Below are 16,261 nucleotides of genomic sequence, written 5' to 3'. Positions count from 1 at the left end.
TTAAAAAGGAAATTTGGAGGGAGAAATTGCCTTGTTTCAAACTTTGAACTAGATCTATTGGAATCATTCCCTGAATCAGAGATTTTGACTAAAGTAGAGGAATTTAGCATTTGTGCAGCTTTATTATGCAGTTGCTCATTTGGAGATAGCTGTCTTCTCCATTTTACATGATGCTTGTTTTTATTCTCAAAACCTTTGTCCTCCATCAGCAGGAAAGCCTTTTGAAAACTTTCAGAATAGACAAAAATGGCTTTTCTGAGGTTATTTTATGTCTATATAGAGCAGGCTGATTTTCAGAATTGCTTAATACTCATGGTTACCATTTAGGGCACAGAATTGTCAGCAGTTCAAGAAATGAGTCTGGTTTTATGTAGGTTACTGTAATGTGGATTTAGAACTGTGATTTTTAGATGCACAGACTGGAAAATATATTGCTTTGCCCTGACCTATACAGTGACTGATCTGCCAACTCTGTTAATAGTCTCTTTAATCTTTTCATGTAGGTGAAGAAGCAGGGATGCTCGAAGACATGGCTGTGGGCATTTCAGATTTGCAGAAAGTAATGTTTAGAGTAATTGAAGCCAAGTCAGAAGATTTTTTGCCTATTATAAGTGGAAGGCGGTAAGAACTTTGTTTCTTGGAGCCCAGGAAACTGAGCTGCAGTTTTAATCTGTAGCCCATGAAACCCGTCTAATGGTTTTCTTGTTGCTGAGTTCTGTTTTATTGAAAGTGCATTGTTTTACTTTTTAGAAGGTGAGTTAGTAGGGATTCTAAAAGCCAGTAGGCTCTGGGTTACTCTCCTGATAAAAAGCTGAAGTTCCAGTTACTAATACAGATTAATCTGAGCAGCGTCTGTGTTGTGCAGAGCTGCTGGTGCATTATTCACACATGGATACTGAACCCTGGACAAGTGACAAGGCCATTGTTTACAAATGTGGTCTCTAACTGAGAAACTTTGCTTTTGAATGTCCTGAATTTGTATTTCAGCATGAGAAATGAAACTGCAGTTCCAAGAGTTAGGCCTTGATTGTTTTTAAGATGGAAACCAAAAAACTCCGATGCCACTTAGTATTAAAAACTTAGTAGTCACTTTTAAAAATGGAAGCCTTTTTTAGCTGCTGAAAATCACACAGGACATAGGCAGTCTCAGAAATCCTTGCACAAAATCACTTATCCTTTATGAATCTCACGTGAGTACTGCTGAATGTCAGGACATAAACTGCAATACTCCGTTTATTTTGGCTATTTGAGGGTTAACAAGATTGGAATGGATTTTTCATCTTTATTATTATTCTAGTCTGAAGCTCCAAATAGTTTTATTTTGCAAAAATCACTTCCTTAATAGTATCATTGCTCTTAAGATGACTGTAAATTAAATTCAGCTAAAAGCAGGAACTTTTAGAAAATATATGTTTCCTCTGAAGGGGGCTTTCACCACTGATTTACTTAATTAATCTGGATGATTCACTCTCATCATATGGGCTTTCTGAGAAGGGATTGAATAAATAACAGGAAGGCTGGAATATGATAGGCAATACATTGGGAATAATTAAAATTAAAAAAAATTTAAAAATAAAATCTACAAGGTTTATGTGGAGGAGTGCCATTCCTCTTAGAGCTGTGATAAGACTGCTCCTATCAAACAGCATTGGAAGTGAACCGTAAAAAGAAAAGATGAAAAGGTGAAAATCTAGTTATTTTCTAATAATTTTTTTAGAAACCCTCCATTTTTATTTTGGTTGTTATATGGTATGGCTCAATAAATGAGAGTGAAAGACTGTAGAAATGCAAGACAGAAAAATCAAACTACAAATTCTTATCTTGAAGAGTCAGCATATTTACTTGTAATTGTTTTTTCTAGGAAAGTGCTTAAACCTGACATTCTGTGTGCACAAACAAATCAATCCAAAGTGTGTGGCACTGTCTAGCAGTGCACTGATCATCTGGTGTGGGTGGTAGACACCAGCCACCCAGGGGAGGTGAAATTCTGTTCAGGAGCTCACATGCTTTTATTAGAGGCCATTCTTTTATTAGAGGCGCTTTTGGAACATTCTTTACAGAATCACAGAATATTTTGAGTTAGAAGGGACCCATATGCATCATCAAGTGCAACTCCTGGCCTTGCACAGGGCTTCCCAAGAATCACACCCCGTGCCTGAGAGTTCAGATGCTTCTTGAACTCTGTGAGGCTTGGTGCTGTGACACTTCCCAGGGGAGCCAGTTCAACCTGCTCAACCATTCTCTGGCTGAAGAAACTTTTCCTGACATTCAAGAACCCCATCCTCACTCTTGTTTTCATTGTTCCTAGTGAACATTACATTATAGAGGTCCAGCTCCCAGCAAAGATGTTTGAGCTGCTGCCACAAGAGATTAAAGAGGGAAAGCTGCTTCGCATGTATCCAGTGCTCTTTAATGTTGGAATCAATGAGCAGCAAACACTGGCAGAGAGGTAAGGAAAAGTCACGTTGCATTTTCTGTCCAAGTACTCCATGCTGGTACAGGCTATCTCTCAGGATTAGAAACAAATCTTCTTTGTTATTTGCTCTTAGACAATCTCACATTGACTCAGTGTGTATTTTCAAAGGTATTAAAGGAAATAAACACAAGCTATGAAGCAATGTAGAACAGTGAAAAAGTCCAGATGAAGATAAGATCATAAGCAGGGCTCCGTTTCACAGAGTTGGTGCCATGTTTCTCTTGGATACAGGTGCAAAATGGATTTCTATTTCAGATGCAGAATTTTGGTTGTATGCAGTACTCTGAAATTCTCACACAAGTTTGAAAATTCAAAATTCTTACATCTTGAAGATGGGTTTGAAGAGACCAAACAAGTGATAAGCTAGAGAAATTAGTACTCCTCTGCAACAGATTGCTGGAAACTAATTAATTAGTATAATAATAGTCATGGATTCACCAACGTATTAATTTTCTCTTCCAAGAGAAGGGTATCTGTCAGTCATGTTAAATTGCCACATTTGTGCAGGGCTAAAACTGCAAAGTAGAAGTCAAGATGTCAATACAGACAGCTACTTTGTTAAAACTTCTTTTCTTTTAGCTGCTTTTATTAACAGAGCGTCCAAAATACCTAATGCTTATCTTGAGGTTGCATTTGCTCTAAGCCAAAAGCTTATAGCAAAGCTGTAGCTGGAGTAATGGAGGGAGACAGTGAAAATCCTTAACCTGGGTAATAGGCAAGAAGTTAAACACCACAGGATTTTATCTCCTGTTCACTGTAGACAGCCAAGTAAACCCAGTCTTTTAAAGAAGTCTACTAAAGAATGTCATCAGGTAGCTTTGTGAATGTTTATGGGACACTTCTCCAAGTTGAGTGGTGGTATGTGAGAAAATTTAGGCAGAAAGTTGAAATGGGAGACATAGACTGAATCTAAAGACAGTAAAATCTGGCATTTTACTGTGAAAGAGCTGGATAGCTGGTTAGAGAACTTGGAAACTTCTTGAAAATGAAAATAGGTTATTCTGATGACATAAAGAGAAAAGTGCTGAGAGGAGTGACGTGGCCAAACTCATAATGTGCAAAACCAACAAAATCAGTCATGACAGTTCTGAGTGGGACACTCAAAAAATAAGAGGTAAGACATGATGTGGTAAGCAAGAAGCAGGCTGGTGGGAGCTTACACGAGTGAGATAGGCAGGAAGGACTGAGTTATGAATAGTCTGAGGAAAAATTTGACAACATTTAGAAATAGCCTGATTACCTGGGGGCTTGTAGAGGAGTTGGTATGAAAAGATGCCTGGCTTGCAAGTGAAGTGGCAGGAAGTGTTGTTCCCAGTGGTCATTTTACATTGTGTGCAAAGAAAGCCATAGGAGAAAACAAAATAACTGCATATTTATAAATATGGATATGTACTAATATCTGCCAAGAAAATAAGTTCAATGCAGAAGCAGCTTTAATGCATGCAGTTACAGTCTGCTTTTGTCTTAATTCAAAATGCTGCTTAACTCCTAAAGTTGTACATTTGTTTTTGAGACTGAAAACACCACACACCATTTATGGCTAAAAACATGGAGGGGTTTGTGGGATAAAGAACCTGAGAATATAAAAACACTTTCGTGGCAAATTTCTAGGAAATGTTACTGTATTAGAAAAAAAATATTTTAATTTGTTTTTTGATAGAATACACTTGAGAATGTTTCCGATTTAAAAGAAATGTTCTCATGTGACAGTGCAGCAATGGCTACTAAGGAAGTAGTTACATCTTCTCCCTGTGGCCTGTTGAAATATTTGCTTCCCTTGTTCCCAATTTAGCAGCATATTTGGTATCTTCTGATCTGTGTCCCCTTCTCTCTGAGTTTCTCACTTATCTGCCCATGCCTCTCTTCCTGTACTCCTCCATTCCCTTTTCAAATCTATTCTGAAGATGAATTTCAAAACTTTGGCCCTAATTGTCATGGGGACATTCGTGTCTTTACAATCATATCTCCTGTAGTACCGTGAGATTTAGTTTCTTGGCATGTGAAATGTGGCTGTTGTAGAAATCTTGGTCTCAGAGAGAAAGATATTTGTTTTTATAGCTACAGTTATTTTGTAGATAAGCTTCTCTTCCATCTTGTGTCACTTCCATATTATCCAGCTCTTACAGAAATTGGTATGCTTAAGCAGTAGCAGCACTAAGAGATGGAGAGTTGGTGTTCTCTGCCTGTGGTACCCAATTTTTGGAATTGGAATTCCCCCAAAGTGCCTTTCCATTTATTCACGATTTGTGAGGGGAAAAGAATAAGTGCCTTATTGCATGTTTGTAAATAGATTGCTTTGTTAATAAAGTTTTGGAAGAAGTATGCATCAGCGATGATCTCATTTCCAAAAATTAATTCCAAAGCATACAAGAACTTAACTACTGCATGTTTGACAAAATCTAATGCATTTAGCACCAAAGTTATTTCTTTATGCAAAGAAATAACTATGAAGGATAATTTATCTTTTGTTGTTGTTTGTGGGTTTTGGGTTTTTTTCATAATTTATTGTGTATTTTCATAGGTTTGGAGATACCACTTTGCAGGAAAACATTAACCAGGAAAACTTAGAGCTTCTCAAAGAATATTACAAGTTATTTACAGAAAAAATGCCTCCTGATTGTGAGTACAAAATAATGCAATGTCCAAATCGGTTTGAAAAGCTTTGAGTAGGTAGAAGGTTATAAGACAGTAATATTAGCAGAATCCCATAACTTGTTCCATAAATTTAAACATTTTGTACCTGTACATGACCCTGCTGGTCTCAGGAGTGATTTCAGGCCTTGTGCCACAGCAGAAACTACAGAGAAAATGAAACAGAGGAATGATGAACTGAACAGCTATTTTAAGTTATTAAAATAATAAGTTTGTTAATATTTCATGTAGAGGACAGTCTGTACCTACTGTATTTTTACATAAATACTTGGTGGGCAATTTCATCAGCTTCAGTCATACCCTCTGTTCTTATTCTGAAAATATGTTGAGGTTTGGTGAACCATGGAGAAATCTGCAGATCAAATACAAGCAATGAGCCACATCATCATTATATGAACGACAAGGTTTCATTGGAATAGGCCCTGTATTCCACTTCTATAGAACTTCTGTATTATAAACATAAGCATTACTATGCTGTTACTCTGATTGCCAGAAGCAAGGACTGAAGAAAACATCTGCATCAATCGAATCCTGTTAGTTTTAATGCCCAAACTATAGTCCCAAATGTGGGAGATTTAACTGCCTGATGTTTAAATGCTATGTAAAACTTTAATACATCACATGCGTATGTATACATGTTTATCTCTTATATCAGGATGATTTTAATTTGTTAATCATTTTGACAGAAACAAAAGCCCTTCCTAAATGATGGGCAGGATGCCCATCCATCCCCCCACAGACCTAGTATTTATTTCCAGGATGTCTACAGAGAAACTCATACAATAAGTTGGGTGATTAATTGAGGGGAATCTTGCTAAGAAAACATCCTCGAAAAACTAACCTCATGCAGGTTAGGACTAAGGTAGATCTGCTACCTCATAAATGGATTTTATTTTATAAAATACTACATGCAGACAGTATTGGCTACTTTTCATTAACACAATTTAAACTTGTACTGCCTTCCTGAAGGATTATTAGTGAGCCACACAGTTCCTGGACTTCTTTCAGACTGTGAAGGCTTTTGAGAACTAATTGTGTCTAGTTCATCGTGTATTTTCTGGTTATTATAACTTTCTTGCTTTTTTTCTTTACCTTTAAGAACTCAGTCTCTTCTTTATACAATTTTTTGTGGAACATAAAGCATCTTTTGGTTCCACTGCCCTTCCCAGTAGCTCCCTGCCAGTATACAGAGTCAGTCTTTTGCCTTGGAGAAATGTGCCTTTTAAACCAGCCCCCTGGGAAAAAAGGGAAGCTCTCAAACTTGTTCATTTGTGGCAGGACTTAATCCCACTCCTGTTCCCCCTCGTCTGGAAGACAAACCTCCATACAAGGCTGGCAGCAACCCTGGTGCTGGGGCCACGTGAGAGGCATTCAATATTGATGGCTTTTTGATGGTTTTGTCCCACCTATCCAGATAATTTCCTATAATGCCAAATCTGTGCTACAAAATCAATGCAGGACTGTGTTCCCAAAGCTGTCAGTTCCAAACAGTGCTCAAAAAGCCCAACAGAATTTGAGCATTTGCAGCCCTATTTGCCAGGCTGTTGGATCCACCCTTGGCAGCCTCCCTGGCCTGCTGCCTCATTCATATATTCCCTTTCAAAGAATTCAATTTCCCACTCCCTGAAAGGTATTGCCACCTTCGCTGTTAGTTTTCCTCTTGTGTCTGTATTTCTCCTTGGCAATAATAGTCTTGCTTGTAACTAAGCATCCACTGACTTTCTGTCTTTAGGATGAACATACACTTCGTCATTTACCCATTTGTTAACTTCTTAAATTCTTTTAGCAGAAACTGAAAATAAGAGCATGTTTCCAGCAAGGTTCCTACCAAAAATGCTGACCAAATATAGCTCAAAATGGTACTGCTTTTATAGAAATACTAAGACAGTAAGGGTCCAAAAACGTAAGATAGTTGTTTAGTAGTACGTAAGTACCTGAAAACAAAAAGGCTGTTTGGTATTTCCAGGCTTCTCCCCCTTATCAGCCTGATTTGGTGGTTTGGTACTGTGGGGGACCCAAGGAGTTTAGGCCATTGATCATTTCCAGTCAAGGTGCAACCCCTTTGGCAGTACTGTGAATTAGGAGACTCTTGCTGTACCTGTGCTGAAGTCATCCCTCTGAGATGTCACATTTTCTGCTGTGACCCAAAGGAAAGCTACTGGGAGCAATAGAATGTTTAGTGATACATTTGCATCATCTCAAAGCATCTTTGCCATTTTTTGCTCTCTGTTTTAAAGAAACAGATGCACCCATAAGTGTAATAGTCTAGCAGAGTGTGATGTGGTTTTATGTGCTCTACATTATCTAATGTACAATCAGAGCTTGTGATACAGAGGTAAAACAATCCACATTAAAATTATTGCAAAACAGATTCTGGATGTACGTTTTCCTCCCTTTTTCTTTTTTTCTTGTTTGTTTGTGAGTTTTTTTAGACAGCACAGTATGACTGGAGCAACTTAGTTCTTTTTGAATAGATTTAAAGTACTTCTTACTATGAATCATGGATAAGGGAAACTACAGAATTTATTAGATGTAAAAGGTAAAAGCCTGTTGATGAGAGGGATCATTCCAACTTGGATCACGTTAGGAGAATGGATATTGACCTTCATTAATACTTCCCTCATTTTTATTCTTCCAATTGAGTATAAGTTTTTGGGCTTGGGTTTGGGGCTTGGGTTGTGGGGTTTTTTCCCCTCACTGGATGGATAATTTACTTTCTCTGCTTGAAGAAATCCATTGATCAATTTAGTTTCACTTTGTTCCACTTGATTCTGGCCCCTTTATTTGGTGATAACTATGATTTAAATTCTTTTTACTTTGCCACCATGAGAAGAAATAATTTCAAAAAACAGATTCTGCATGTTTTTATTGATTTTCAGAACTAGCAAGGATAAATGCAACATTAGAAAAATCCCTCCTCTATATACATATGAAACAGAGGGGGAAATTAAATTGCCTACTCTTGAATTTTTGCTGGAGATGTAGGATAAATTAAACTTCAACTTAAATTCCATACCCAGAACAAGCAGGTAAATTTTTGGATTTTAAGCAAACTTGAAATTATTTTCTACTTCAAAATAAAGCCCCACTTAATTTCAGGAGAAATATACTTTGTTACTTTTTAGAGGGGATACTAAGTGCTGTTTAACCCTTATCTTACATTATAGAAAAATCTAAGGCATATTTTAAAACAAAAACTAGATGTTTCAATTTGAAAACAAAACCCTAATTTTTTACTTTAATTTTAAAAAATAATCATCCCATCAAAGCAGGTTGTAATACACTCAGTTTTTTTTTTATTTTTCTGATTTCTTTTGAATGTCTGTAATAGCTGATGAACAGAACTACAGCAGAGATTTGGTTTTGTTTTTCACCATCCATTTATAAGATAAAGGTTGAAGATACTTCAAATTTCCACGTGAAGATCTTAGGGAGGACAAGGCAATACTCAAAAGACATAAGGTTTGCTTATTCCTTAAATATTTAGCTGGTAATTTCTATCCTGTGTTCCAAAACAAGGCTGTAAATAATAGACCTGTTCTTTACCATGAGCATTCTTTAGTCGGGACAATCATATGACCAACCTTATCAAAATGAGCAACTTTTTTCGTCCTTTTTTCCCAGGTTTACCACATTTTCAAGAACAAAATGATTTAAAGGGATTGCTAGAAAGTCTTCATCAAAATATCCAGGCCAAAAAGAGAAAGAATGTAGAAATCATGTGGCTGGCTGCAACGGTGAGCTCTCTTGTTTCAAAGAAATTGATGAACTAACCATAAACTCATTTTCATAAGCTTGCTGACTTTGTAACTGCAATGGATTTTAAGGAAATGACTGGAAAACTCACTGGTTAAAGGAGGCAGATGTGCTGTAATAGTTTTTTGCAGACAATTTCTTTTTCTCACTTTTTAAACTGGTAGAACCTGCTAGAATTTGAGTGATTTGTTTGATATCCATTCTTTGATAATATAAAATTACTCAAAATAATTTTTTAGTGTCCTTGAGGTATGATGTGGGACATGATTGCTTGGTTCCCTTACTTTAACTTTCTGAAATGTGTATTTCTGGTCCTAGTGATCTACACACTGTTATTCTATATTCCATTTATTTATTGAAAAAGATGTAAGAAGAAAACTTTGTCAGTGCAGTAGCTGTGCAATATCACTTTTTTATTGCAGTGGAAGTACAAGATTCCACATATGAGCCCATCACTCATCCAGAATAATTACCTGGGATTTTTTTACTTTATTTTATAAATGATTTTTTAATATTTTAAAATTTTTTTAGGACTCATTCACATCGAATAGCCCCAATGAATCGGGGGCTTCCAAAGATACTAGTGCAAAGAGAATTAATCTCTTCAATGAAACAGTTCTTTCACATAATTATTTAAGCAGATTATCATATAGTACTTGTTTTAAATCCCAGTGCAACTGTTCAAATTTTTAAACAGATTTAACTTTTAAAATTTTCAATTATATGATGGAAGAAACACTCATAGGTTCTCCTTCACTATCCTGTACCTCTTTGGATTCTAAGTAAGATTCCCTTAATTGGTTCCCTAAATTAAACTTTTGAGATTGTCCTCACCATGGTATCACAAAGAACTTAAAGGCTCTAAGTATTTTCTGATTTTTATAGAATTTAATAGTATTTATTGTTTAATAGAATTTCTAAGAATGCAATTAGCATTAGATGAAGAAACACTTATTTGCTGGACTGACACTGGTCATGTTTCAGTTCATGTTCCAGTTCATCCTGCGAGCTCTCCCATGATAGCCAATGCGGGAAGTTTCTTTTTGTGATTCCTGCTGTAGTTTATTGCCTTGCTGCATTCTCACAAACATTTTGAGGTTTTGTACCATTACACCTGTGATTCCCCAGGGATAGGTGTAAGCAAAGTATTACCTTTTCTCAGGACAGGTTATATCTGGGAAATGGTAGATTTGGGCACAGAAGCTCTCCTTCAATTTTTCTTTTTCTAGTAAAATATCATTTGAAACCATAGTATAAACTAATGGAATGATACAACCACAGATTGATTCCTAAGAGGAAGAATCATCCTCCAAAATGTCATGTTTCCTTTATGTGTTATAACTTTTTCAAAGTATAAGTGAAAGTAGACAATCCATGGCAGCAATTTGTTAAACTTTATTAATTGTGAGCCATACATTGAACAGTTCACCTGTTGAAAATAAAAACTATGTAAGTTAGATGTGTCTGACTCCATACCTTCACAAGAAGTTAGTCTGCTACATTCATGTTTGTGAGTTAAGACTCACCATATCTTCATTCATCAGATATTCAGACAATTTAGCTTTCATTGAACAGGGCAGCTGCTGCATTCAGTGAGGAAACGGTGAAGGAACTGTTTCTTTTATAGTTATGAAAGTCCCATGTCAAATTCAGGAATTCAGTGTACTGGTACTAACTTCCAGAAGGTGTTTTCTTCTTGAGAAGTGCTGTAGCTGTCTGGAAGCCCTCGCTGGGCTTGCAGAGCTGTAGGGCTGCGCAGCCTGGTAGGAAGGAAGGGCTGACCTGTGGGGCCTGCCCGTGTTTCAGATTTGCCGCAAGCTGAACGGAGTGCGCTTCACCTGCTGCAAGAGTGCCAAAGACAGGACATCCATGTCAGTGACGCTGGAGCAGTGCTCCATCCTGAGGGACAGGCACCAGCTGCACAAAGACTTCTTCATCCGGGCGCTGGATTGCATGAGGAGGTACGTGGGGCTCCATGGAACTCTGAGCCAGGCCAGGGCTGCCAGCGAACAGGGCCTGAGGCTGGTTCTGAGGGCCCAGCAGAGCCTGAGGCTGGTTCTGAGTGCCCAGCAGAGCCCAGGGCCACGGGCACACAGGGTCTGAGGCTGGTTCTGAGTGCCCAGCAGAGCCCAGGCTGGTTTTGAGTGCCCAGCAGAGCCCAGGCTGGTGCTGAGTGCCCAGCAGAGCCCAGGGCCACGGGCACACAGGGTCTGAGGCTGGTTCTGAGGGCCCAGCAGAGCCCAGGCCTGCCTGCACAGGGTCTGAGGCTGGTTCTGAGTGCCCAGCAGAGCCCAGGCTGGTGCTGAGTGCCCAGCAGAGCCCAGGGCCACGGGCACACAGGGTCTGAGGCTGGTTCTGAGGGCCCAGCAGAGCCCAGGCTGGTGCTGAGTGCCCAGCAGAGCCCAGGCTGGTTCTGAGTGCCCAGGGCCACGGGCACACAGGGTCTGAGGCTGGTTCTGAGTGCCCAGCAGAGCCCAGACTGGTGCTGAGTGCCCAGCAGAGCCCAGGGCCACGGGCACACAGGGTCTGAGGCTGGTTCTGAGTGCCCAGCAGAGCCCAGGCTGGTGCTGAGTGCCCAGCAGAGCCCAGGCTGGTTCTGAGTGCCCAGGGCCACGGGCACACAGGGTCTGAGGCTGGTTCTGAGTGCCCAGCAGAGCCCAGGCTGGTGCTGAGTGCCCAGCAGAGCCCAGGGCCACGGGCACACAGGGTCTGAGGCTGGTTCTGAGTGCCCAGCAGAGCCCAGGCTGGTGCTGAGTGCCCAGCAGAGCCCAGGCTGGTTCTGAGTGCCCAGGGCCACGGGCACACAGGGTCTGAGGCTGGTTCTGAGTGCCCAGCAGAGCCCAGGCTGGTGCTGAGTGCCCAGCAGAGCCCAGGGCCACGGGCACACAGGGTCTGAGGCTGGTTCTGAGGGCCCAGCAGAGCCCAGGCCTGCCTGCACAGGGTCTGAGGCTGGTTCTGAGGGCCCAGCAGAGCCCAGGCCTGCCTGCACAGGGTCTGAGGCTGGTTCTGAGTGCCCAGCAGAGCCCAGGCTGGTTCTGAGTGCCCAGCAGAGCCCAGGCCTGCCTGCACAGGATCTGAGGCTGGTTCTGAGTGCCCAGCAGAGCCCAGGCCTGCCTGCACAGGGTCTGAGGCTGGTTCTGAGTGCCCAGCAGAGCCCAGGCCTGCCTGCACAGGGTCTGAGGCTGGTTCTGAGTGCCCAGCAGAGCCCAGGCCTGCCTGAGCAGCAGCCTGACTGCTGCTGGGTCACCTCAGGGCAGGCTCTTTGCAGCGGTGTGTTTTATCTGTCATTAACAGTTTGTGAGACAGATATGTGAAATCTTGCAAGGGTCAGCTCACCGAGTGTAGAATATGAGCAGTAGTCTGAGCAGCAGTTGCTTTTAAAAAAAGTTATCTTTCAATTTTGAGGGTATTTTAAAAACCATTTGCGCAGTCATTAAATTTTTTGTTCGACATCTACACAAACACTGAGAAAGCAAAAGAAAAATTTGTTACGCATGGCAATTCTTACTAGTCACGTTATTGAAAAGAAACATCCAAGTAGGTTTGGACTGGTGGTGTTTGCCACTAATACCTGATGAAATCTTTACTGCGCTTTAGAAGAAGTGAATTAAAACATGTTTTATTCTAAATTGCAACTATGCAGAAATTGAGGCTGATATTATCAGGAATGTGTAATTAAAAGATGTAAAGATTTTTCATTACCTGAGTCTTTGATGAATAAAAAAACCTTCTTGAGCAAACAAATGTCAATCATAAAATTAATCCACATGCTAGATTATCTAAAGAAACTTTCATCATTGGTTTTAATGAGCTTAATCATATAGTTTTAATCATATAGTAACAGTTCTAATCACATTGTCAAGAGGAGTTTTAAAATGTGTATCCCCGACACTAGAATAACATATAACAAAGGTCACTGCAAAACTAATAGAAAATATTTTGGTCAGCCTGCAAAGAAGTAACTGAATCATATCTTGGACTTTTCTTAAACACAAATTGTTTGTATGGTGGCTTTATAAAGATCCTAATAAGTAAACAAGCATGTTTACGGTCTGTAATGGGTAATTCTGGACCTTCATATTTATTATTGCCAGAATAGGTGCTTAATGTGTAGATTAATACTGTAGGTTTGCCCACATAAACCCTTTGTCCTTTGGCAAAGATAGCTGCTCTGAAGAGAAAAGGTAATTTTATAAAGAGTAAATGAGCTGAGATGGCTTAGCTGTAGGTTTAGTTCACAAGTGCTACTAATGCAGTGAGATGTGGTGTGTTGAACTGAGCTGTATTGTTTTGGATGTATTGCACCTTGCATAAATCCCTCAGTCTCTGTAGTGATTCAGTGAGTGAATGAGTTTTGTGCAGTCTTTCATAACTTCATATTTTATCATTAATGAATTCTGAGTTTTCTGTGTTAAATTTTGTTTGTTGGCATTTCAAATGCTTTTTTTTTTTTTCTGGTATGTCTCCAATAAATACAAAAGTATGTAAACTACAGTAAGTTACCAGACAGGAAAATAATTTAATTACATAAAATCGCCATAATGTTAGAATAGCTTTGAGTAGAGTAGGAGATTGGAAAATTTTCACAGACATAAATATAATTTTAAAAAACCTGAACTTGTTAGTAAAAAAATGTAGTAGGTTTTTGTAGATCAAAATATAAATGGTTTTGAGTGGGTTTATGTCATGTGAGTGATTTGAAAGTTGAGAAGATTAACACATTAGTTATATTTGCAGGCAACAGTAATTTGAAGTCACAGAAGAATGTTGTAAAGGCAAAAAAATCAGAATAATACTTAAAAATTAAACAAGCAAATGGGTATATGAGGTTGAAGCACCATTACAAAAATGTAAAATCTATCAGTTATGCTGTACTTTCAAACAGACAAAAGCTTTATCCTGCTCTTGCCCTGTATATGAATTTCAGAACTGACTTAAAGTAGGTGAAAAATGAGTTACTTTGACTTGGGTAATAGGATTGTCTGAGGACTAAAGCAAAGGCTTTGCAGTAGTGGCAGTAGCATACAAAATAATTTGCACCATCAGGATAGTAAAGAAATAAATCTTCTAACTATGCTGGTTGCTATCAGTCTAACACAATACTAGAGGTTTAAAAATAAAATACAAAAAAAACCCAGCCAAATTCCTCTTTTTCCCTCCCGAATTCAAAATTTTCACGTCTAAGAAGAGAACCTATTTTCCTTCAAGGGCAGACAGAGAAAAACTATTTGCCATTTAATTTGCAATTTTAGCAGTTTTTTTCCCAATGAATCTTCTCTAGATCACTTTGTTAAAGTTTGTCAATCAAATCCCTTTGTGCTGATTGCCACAAATTGCTTTTAAGCCTTTCAGAAGAACAAGTAGACATGAAAAATTCAGTTTTACCATCTAGAATCCTAACAGTTTGGGTTGACCTTTGAAAGGCTTCTTTTAAGAGTTAACAGTGGGAGGTAGAGACTGCTGTGAAACTAAGTGAACTGTAGAAGTAAATGGTGATTCAAAAGCAGACTTTATTGGAAATGCCATCATTTTGAGATATGAAAATTATAAAGGTGCCTGCCTGTGTAGCCATTAGACTTTTTCTTTGTCTGCCAGTGGTGACAGAGCTTTTGCAGTGGAAAAGGGAAGCATGCGTTTACAGGTTCATGCTTCCTTGCCACCAGCAGCTTGGAGATGCTGCCCTCCTGTGTGCTGCTGCTTTTCAGCTTCTTCAGGGTGCCCAGAATTTTGAGCAATCCAGAAGTGATTCCCAAAGTTTCAGCGTATTTGCCTTGGTGTACATTGCATAACTCTGTTTTGGAAAATACTGCCTGTAGCTGTTCTTTTAATGACTTAGTTTGTAAGTGGAATTGTTGTCGTTTAGTGATAAACTCTACAATGTTTGTTGCTTCTTTATAAAAAAAGGCTGTACAAGAATGCTTCTATTAGTTCTTCCTTTCACTTATGAAAAATGTGGAAAATGAAGCAATGATGGCAATGCACACTTTCTCATTTACAATATGTAATAGATGGCTTTGTCCTCAGTCATAAGTCGGGCCATTATGATGCTGCAATTGATGTGTACCTGGAGCAGCCATTCTATAAATAATTCCACATATTATAATTTCCTTGATATAGGTTTGTGACTTCCATTGATCTTAGTGACAGGCATAGTTCAGAATGAGGAAAATCAATATATCATCCCCTCTGTATCAAGTGCTTGTAATTCACATCGTATTAAAACCCTGTTTATAATGTCTCTGCCACTTCCAAGTCTCTTTTTGCAGGCATCAATATTCTTATTTTTCCCTTCACCCATACCTGAATGTTTCCTATCATTCAGTGTTAAGTCTATTCCAAGAGACAGAGAGGCACAAAACTGGTTTACCTGAGTTCTGTGGAGGATTTTATTAAGAGTTGGTTAGCTGAGAAAGGCCATACTGACTTAATGCCGCTGGTTAAGCTTGAAAGGGAGGTCAGCAGTCTCCGATTCAGTGACTGCTGACAGGCAAGAATGCCGGATGGCCTTGCTGCAACATGAGGAAAGGGAGGTGAGATTAGTCCTGAATATCTGCAGAATGTAACAGAAGAATAAGCATAAGAATGTAGAAGTAGGTGTAGTTGCTGATATGTAACTAACCAATCCTGAGCTCAACTTTTGCAATATGTATGAAGCTTATTAAGAACCATATTTAACCCGCCGTATTCGATCAATAAATCGGACTTGGATGAACCAATTGGTGTCTGGGTCTCCTTCCTCCGACAAATGGTGGAGAATGCGGGCAAAGGCAGCATTCTGAACGTTCGCTCTTTTGGATTATAAATTCGCCACGGTCGAGGAAGTTGGGTGAGAGTCCTTGCAGCCGGGACGGTGCCGGATTTTAATAGCACCCTTGAGGATTACAATGGTATCTCAAGTCTCTACATGTCGCAGGAGCCTGGAAGAGCTGCAACAGCGCGCGCTGATATATAGGTATGGATAGGCAAGCGACATACGACCTATTCTCCTCATATTTAGAAAAGCGAGGAGTAAAAGGGGTAGATTTAAAAAAGGAGTTACCAGGGTTATTAGCTTATGGTCATTCTAAAGGGATTTTTGCTAACCCACATACAGTTCATGAGATAGCAGAGTGGAAAAAGTTTGGGGATATCCTGTGGGATGCAGTGTTAGATGATGATAAGTCAGCAAAGAAATTTGGCAAGTTATGGCGGGTGGTGTATAATACGTTGCTTCAGCAGGTTTCTGAGAGAAAGGCAGCAGAAAGGGCAACAGAAGCTTATAAGAAGAATATAGGGTATGGTCGTGAGGATGATCCCCTGGCACCTTCTGTAACTCAGATACTTATGCCTAAGAGTCCCCAGCAGAGTGGTGTGCAGGATTTTCCTATAAATAGTGTG

The 16,261-nt window shown here is 39.4% G+C and overlaps 2 long non-coding RNA genes across 2 annotated transcripts; both read left to right on the top strand.

The window, feature by feature from the left end:
• Positions 1 to 528: 528 nt before the first annotated feature.
• LOC128948889 (uncharacterized) lies at positions 529 to 5,044 on the top strand. The gene is made up of 3 exons (XR_008484165.1): positions 529 to 621; positions 2,309 to 2,449; positions 4,998 to 5,044. It is a non-coding gene; the product is annotated as an uncharacterized LOC128948889 (long non-coding RNA).
• On the top strand, positions 5,040 to 10,746 carry LOC128948888 (uncharacterized). Its single transcript, XR_008484164.1, has 3 exons — positions 5,040 to 5,095; positions 8,753 to 8,865; positions 10,691 to 10,746. It is a non-coding gene; the product is annotated as an uncharacterized LOC128948888 (long non-coding RNA).
• The last annotated feature ends 5,515 nt before the right edge of the window (positions 10,747 to 16,261 follow it).

The sequence above is a fragment of the Melozone crissalis genome, unplaced genomic scaffold (assembly GCF_028551555.1).
Source record: "Melozone crissalis strain CALT ecotype California unplaced genomic scaffold, PUWL_Pcris_2 ptg000168l_1, whole genome shotgun sequence".
NCBI classification, from domain to species: Eukaryota; Metazoa; Chordata; class Aves; order Passeriformes; family Passerellidae; genus Melozone; species Melozone crissalis.
This window is presented reverse-complemented; position numbering and strand designations above follow the sequence as displayed.